Raw genomic sequence first — 7,429 nt, forward strand, 5'->3', positions numbered from 1 at the left:
AGTGTCTTTAAGGAATCCTACACTAATAATAAAATTTATTACACTTAAATACACAAAGTTTTATCAAAAAAGAAATGTATAAAGCCAGTCAAATGACATTTACATCTTCTTCTTTTCTTCATGTGCCTTGTCCGTTGCGGATAGTGGCTATCATCATTGCAATTTTTATTTATTTATTCACGGGCAAGCCCTATTCAGATATAAATGTTACAGTGTTCTAAATTATATAACATAATTATACAATTATATAACATTAATGTTAACCAATTATACAACATAAATTATCATAATATAACATAGCAAAGTGGTTTGAGAGAAAATAATTCTATGAGTAGTACAGTTACAAAAAAGAAAAAGAAAAAAAGAATAAGATAACATATAGGTCAGTAAAATTACAAACAAAAGATATCACCTAAATCAATTCAGAAATGTTCCAAGGTATAACGGTTTTGAGTTATCTAATACATACATGTCATGTAACACCAACCACAATACAAAAGCTCTGACCGAAAATATTAAAAAGTTAAAAAGTTAGGGAAGAAATATGGTTTTTGAAGCGGGAAACTGATATATTAAAAATTTCGAGGTTATTTAATGAGTTAGCTAATCGAAGAGCTCTAGGAATAAATGTGTTGTAAGAATAATTGAATCTATGAAAAGAGACATAAAAGGTTTGCACCTGCCTAGTCGAACGACTGGGGACAAATAGAGATATTTTGGAGAGAAGCTCGGGGCAGTTACACAGCCCGTTGATAATTTTAAATAAAATTATTAAGTCTCTTTGTTTTCTGCGTACCTCAAGAGGAGGTAAGTTCAGTATGCGCTCTAATACAGAATAGTCATAGTATACATGCATCTTAGTAGCAGTATATCTCAGAAAATTGTGTTGGACAGCTTCAAGTTTCAGTTTATGAGTAAAATAATAGGGGGACCAAATTGTGGAACAGTAATCGAAATGAGATCTAACCAGGGAGAAATAAAGTGATTTAATAGCTGAGATGTTTGTAAAGTCTCTGGTGGTTCTTTTTATAAAGCCAAGCATCTTCATAGACTTTTGTATTGTACTGGAAATGTGTGATTTATAGCTAAGGGCGGAGTCAAGGATCACACCTAGATCCCTAGTTTCAGAGGCAGAATGTAAGGTCAGATTATTTATACTATATTCGAAGATGATTGGATGATGAGTTCGATGGAAACGAAGAATATGGCATTTGGATGCATTCAAACACATACCATTTTGCATACACCAGTTAGATAGGCGATCAATATCACCTTGTAGACTAAGTGAATCAGCCTCACATGTGATTATTTTAAAACATTTTAAATCATCAGCGAATAACAAAGTTTCACTTACTTGGAAACAGGGTATTAGATCATTAATAAATATATTAAACAGCAGAGGTCCCAAGTGTGATCCTTGTGGTACACCTGAGGTAACAGAGATGGTATGAGAATAGTGATGAGTAACCCTAACAATTTGCGATCTTTGCGTAAGATAGCTCTTGAGCCACTTCAATATAAGGTCATCAACTCCATATAAATAAAGTTTATGAATCAAGAGCTCATGATTAACTTTGTCAAAAGCTTTGAAAAAGTCAGTATACACAGAGTCAACTTGTAAACCCCTCTCAAGAGCATCTGTCAAAAAATCAACATATGTTATGAGACCCAATTCTGCTGATTTTTTGGATGTAAATCCAAATTGGTGGGCCCCTATAATTGGCGAGAAGTCATAACTTAAATAATCGGAAATAATGCTCTCAAAAACTTTAGGAATAGCACTAAGAATACAAATGGGACGATAGTTACCTATATCCGATTTTCGACCTGATTTATATATTGGAGTGACATAAGAGTTTTTCCAGTAGTCTGGAAATTCCCCTGTTAATAGAGACTTATTAAATATATAAAAAAGTGGGCGCGATAGAATGAAGCTGAATGTTTTAAGGAAAGTAGGGGGAATTCCATCAGGACCAGGACCTTTGTTGGTATTGAGTTCAGACAGTTTTTCGTAGATTTTTGAAATTTCAATGTGATAATTAGACACATTAACCAAAGGTGAAATCTGGGTTACATGCGGATGTAAGTATTGGTTAGTATAGACGGAAAAGAATTGGTTAGCAAAAAGATTAGCAATATCAGTTCCATTGAAGGCAGTACGATCTCCAAGAGTCATTGTATTAGGTATAGCGTTATTTTCTCTTTTACTACTTACAAACTTCCAAAAGGATTTAACGTTATTAACAATAGAATGTTCGGTACGTTGAATGTAATCAGCATAACACTGTCTTGATAAAAATTTACATCTAGTTCGTAAGTTACTAAATGCTGCATAACTTTCTGGACACCTAGTGCTCTTATATATCTTGTGCGCTGATTTCTTCTTGTGAAGCAACTTCTTCAGCTCAGAGGAGTACCAGCATGGATATTTCTTATCACAGATTTTTTTTAGCGGAACAAAACGATCAATGATGGAATAAAAAATGTCGTAAAATACAGAAACCATGTCAGAGAGCTCTTTTCCCTGAAGTGCACCATCCCAATTAATTGCTTCAAGGGAAGAGCGAATTGCTGCATAGTCAGCATGAACAAAGTCATAATAATACTCTTCACCAGATGAATGATCATTTGTGATTTTGAGTGGCAAACTGCATCCAAGCGGAGGATGATGTGTGTCCACTGGAATTAAAATGTCGATAGCCTTCAATACATAAATACCCAATGGAGATAAAATGAGATCAAGCGTAACTCCTCTATCGTTGGTTATTTCGTTGGTCTGGAAGAGATTGAAAAAAGCACAGATATTGGATATAGTTTCAATAGAATCAGCTTCGGATTGTGTAGCTGTAGGCTGAGGAGAAGCAACGGAACAATAATCATCGACATCCCAAACTGCAGATGGAAGATTAAAATCACCCAATAGAAAAAGGTTTGCTCTATCATATTGCTCGCTTATAGTGATAAGCTGTTCAAAGTATGATTGGTATAAAGTAGCTATAGATTTAGGTGGAAAGTATACTGTACCGATTATAGATTTGTTATTAAAGAGAACAAACAACTGTTCAATCGAAGGATCAGACTGAATTTGATAAGAAGGAATTGAGTTCTTAACTGCAATTAATACTCCACCACCTCTACTGAAGACACTGGAGTCCTTAGAGCGGTCGGTTCTGTAGATATTGTAGTCGAGAAGCCCAAGTTCAGCATCCGTAATTTCAGGTGTGAGCCAGGTTTCAGTTAAGATAATGATATCATAGGAACAGTTGCTGACATTCAAGCTGAGGTCAGACAGTTTAGTTCTTAGTCCTCTAACATTTTGGTAATAAAGTAAAGGGCTGCCCGGTTTTAGTTTTTTTTACAGATTTTCGGTGTATTGTTGAAGTATTTAATAGTTAAATTCTGCTCACCAGATTTTAATTTTATTTGCAGCATTTCAGAATAACTCGATCGATGTTAGTCCAAACCATTGGCATAAGCTTTGAAGCCATGTGTCTTCTTCCAAAGTGTCTTCTTCTTCGGTGTCTGCGTTTGCTTTCTATTTTACCCTGTATTATCAGTTGGTGTATATGATATTTATCATGTCTCATAATATGACGGAGGTATTCAAGTTTCCATTTCTTAATTGAGAAAGAGATTTCTTTTTGTTTTCCCATTCAGCACAGTACCCGTTGGTGGTGTGAGTCGTCCAGGATATTTTGAGGATACATAGATACACCCACATTTCGAATGCCTCTAGCTTTCTCATTTACAGACATTTACATAAAAGTAAAAAACAATAATTAGCTAAGTAGTGCACTACTTGCATAAGTTTATATAGGTACATTTAGATATGTTAGTTCCATGTACTATTCATAAAATCATTTATTGTGTACGGTTCTAATTTGACAAAAAGCTTACAATCTACCTTTTTATCATTGAGATATCATCAGACATCTGTCAGATTAAAACTGTTTTAGAATGGCAATCTACAATTTTAGGATTCATATGCAATTAAGTTTATTTGACACACTATAGTTATTACGCATCTTCTTCTTCTTTTGCCCTTTAATTCGTCCAATTTTGACCATAGGCTTTCCCCAGTTTCCTCCATTCGCTTCTGTTTAGTGCTTTCTGTTCCAGTACGTTCCTCCTATCTTTTTAATGTCATCTCCCCATCTCAACTGGGTCATCCTCTAGCTCTCTTTCCTGTCCATGGTCTCCCATGCTGTATTGTGGTATTTCACCTATTGTCCGTTTGTCTGGCTATATATTATATTGTCCTGCGTTTTTTACTTTTGTTTTATTTCTTACCCAGTTGTTTTGCTTTTTGTCTGTTAATTTTACTCATATTATTATTACGCATATGAATCCTAAAATTGTAGATTGCCTTTCTAAAACAGTTTTAATGTAATCTCTCTAATGTTCGATTACAAATTCTTTTTGATAAAATCATCATCACTGCGCTAAAAACTTTCTTAACACATTGCGTGCCACTTCACTCATATATGAGATACACAGAGATTTTGTCAGGGGCCACTTTGCTCATTTTTGACATACCAAGTATATCAAATGACACGTATACTTTCTTGACGTGGATATCAATGCCCCTGAGACTATTATCCCAAGTTAAGCGTGGCACGCAATGTGTTAAGGACTGCATTGCCTATGTTCTGTAAAGTACTGAAAAGTCAAGGTGAGACGGACTGTAGTCAGCAAGATAGAGGAGCTTAAATGTCCATAACTACTATTTAAATGTTGAATGGGTTGCATATTGTGAGTTCATTTTAAATGAATGAAGTAAAGAAACAATCTTGTGAGTACGTCTGTGTTTCTTTACTTCATTCAACTACTATTTATTTTGTTTTTCTGAAGCTATTTCCTTGTGGTATTTTTATGATTAACTATTTATATGGGAAATAAGCCACAATTACTAAATTAAACAAAAATGTTGTTGCTTAGTAAAAAATTCTTGTAATACTGACTCATTTATATTGGCAATTCAGACATATATTATACATTTTTAAAGTAGAAGACTTTAAAATGATATTGCCAATATTTATGAGTTGCCTATATATTGGCAATATCTACTATTTATTTACTTACCATCATCTTGTTCTATTTCGGCTTTTACATGGCATGTCTTAACCTCTAAATAATCGAACATATCCTTTAAACTTTCCCTGAGAGGTTCCTCCTTAATTTCAATTTTAAAGGTGTCCTCTAGAACTTCATGTACTTCGTTATCTATTTCTTCTTTACAAGTCGTCTCACTAACTTCTTTTACTTCAGTTTGATTAAACATGATGTTATTATATTTCAGTAAATGTTTTTTTATTTTTATAATAAAATATAAAAATATTCTAACAACGTCAAAAAAATCACCACGTACACGTAGGGCTAATGGCTAATTTATCCATTTATCGTTTTGTTTAGTTTTCGTTTTTAGTGTTACACTCCTCGATCCTCATCCTCGAGTTCAAAGTTCATTCATGTTGACAGTTGACCATAATGTTGACACATTGTTTATTGTTTTGTTGAGTTTGTTGACGTTGACATATCGTAATAGGCTTTCTATGTTTTTTTTATGTTTCTTTCTCTCAGTTCTGTGTCTTGTGTCTATTCCTTCGCTCCAAATTTTCTCGGCCTCTACCACGGTTATTAGACTTTATTACGGTTGTCTTGTCCGACGGTGGTGGGGAGACTTATATTTTTGACTTTACGTCACAAGAGTTTACATTCCCATATTTTTAAATTATTTTCTATCATTGAATGTGTGTTATTGTGTATATATGTGTATTATTTGTGTTATTATGAAATAATAAGACAAATAGTACACATTTTATCTTATACCGGGTGGTGAATCGTAAAAAGGGCCATAGGAAACTCAATGTAAAATTCTGAATTGTTGAATTCCTGTTTCCCTAATTATTCTACATCAAAAGTCATGAGAGAATACTTGTAGAGAATTAAAATCTGTATTAAAATCAAAAGTTAAAATTGTTCTACGATTTAAATGCATTCCAAAATTTTGAAAAATATGATACATTTGCCACAATAGGTATGCGTGTAAAAGTAAGGCCACACGTTATTATTTAACTGACAGTGCTCACACCATTGACTGAATAAAAAAATCTTTATTATTAATCCTTTCTCCGCAACTGAGGGTATCTTATCAACTGTATTGTTTTTAAAAAATAGATGATAAAATAAAAATATTGACAGTTCAAAAATGTGAACATTATTGCATTGTGTGTGGCCTAAGTTTGGGCTGAAAACTAAAATGTATTACATTTTTACAACATTTTGGAATATGTTTAATTACGTAGACCAATTTTAACAGTTATTTCCAATACAGATTTCAATCCTCTTCAAATAGTTTCTAATTCTTTTGATGTAAAATAATTATTAGGGAAGCTGGAATTTAACAGTTCAGAATTTTACATTGAGTTAATGCAAAATTTTGACGCATGTCAAAATTCTCAATGTGTTTTAATTATTGTATTCATTTTTTTCGAATCCTGAGAAAACTAATAAATATTTTTGAAAAATTTAAACTCAGAATGAAAGACTACATTATTACCGAGGGCTGAAAGTCCCTGAAAACTTCTATAATGTTTATTTTAATAAGTTACAGGGCTGAAAATAAAAGAGAAGTGTGATATTTAATTTCAAATATTTCATTGAATAGAATCTGCTTGTTTATTCTAAGGGACTTTCCGCCCTCGGTAATAATGTAATATTGCAGCCTGCGTTTAAATTTTTCTAAAATCCTTGGTTTTCTCAGGATTCGAAAAAAATCATTTTACGATTCAAATGACAGTAAACTCTCGTGACGTAATCTCACCCTTAATGTTCATTGGTTAGTCGATTTAGGCAACCGTAGTAATGTCTAAGTTTATAAGTTAGGTTAAGGGTAAAACTTTCAAATTGCATGCAAGCCGAGTTGCAAGCTGTAAAAGACCATGCAATAGACTTGCATGAAAGTCTTGCATGCAAGAAGTTGCAGCAAGTTTTCTTGCAAGCTGTAAAGCGGTCTTTAAGAACCGGTGGGCCTCTACCTCGTTTTCTTTTTCTTTCTGGTTGCCATTTTTTTGGTACCTATTCGTTGTTCATCCATTCTTTGTATATATTTGAACCAGGACTTTGTCGCGATAAGTCATCTGTGCAGGGTTGCCAGGTCAGTTTTGATGTCGTCAGTAGTTTTGCTTTCAAAAAATCAGTAGCAATCAGTAGATTTTTTAAGCCATTTATAATACTATAAAACCTGTGTTAACGGCCACCTGTTAAAATCGGCCATTTCTACTAACGGCCAGTTTAAAACTCTCCAAACTAATTATATTATTAGTCCAGAAAGCCACTGCATGCGCATCCGCTAGGAAAAATATTATAATTCGGATTCTTTGCACAATCTTACTCAAAAAGGACTCCTTTTAACAAATTTGCATGTTGC

At 33.4% G+C, this 7,429-nt stretch overlaps 1 protein-coding gene across 1 annotated transcript in view; it reads right to left on the reverse strand.

Annotated features, from left to right (window-relative positions):
- Positions 1-5,210, reverse strand: part of LOC126888833 (gastrula zinc finger protein xLCGF3.1-like) — a 173,905-nt gene extending 168,695 nt beyond the window's left edge. Inside the window, exon 1 of the mRNA XM_050657258.1 lies at positions 5,083-5,210. The gene's annotated coding sequence lies outside the window, so the exon portion shown is untranslated. The remainder of the gene's footprint in view (positions 1-5,082) is intronic.
- Between the last annotated feature and the right edge of the window lie 2,219 nt (positions 5,211-7,429).

Source organism: Diabrotica virgifera, chromosome 7, assembly GCF_917563875.1.
Source record: "Diabrotica virgifera virgifera chromosome 7, PGI_DIABVI_V3a".
NCBI lineage: Eukaryota > Metazoa > Arthropoda > Insecta > Coleoptera > Chrysomelidae > Diabrotica > Diabrotica virgifera.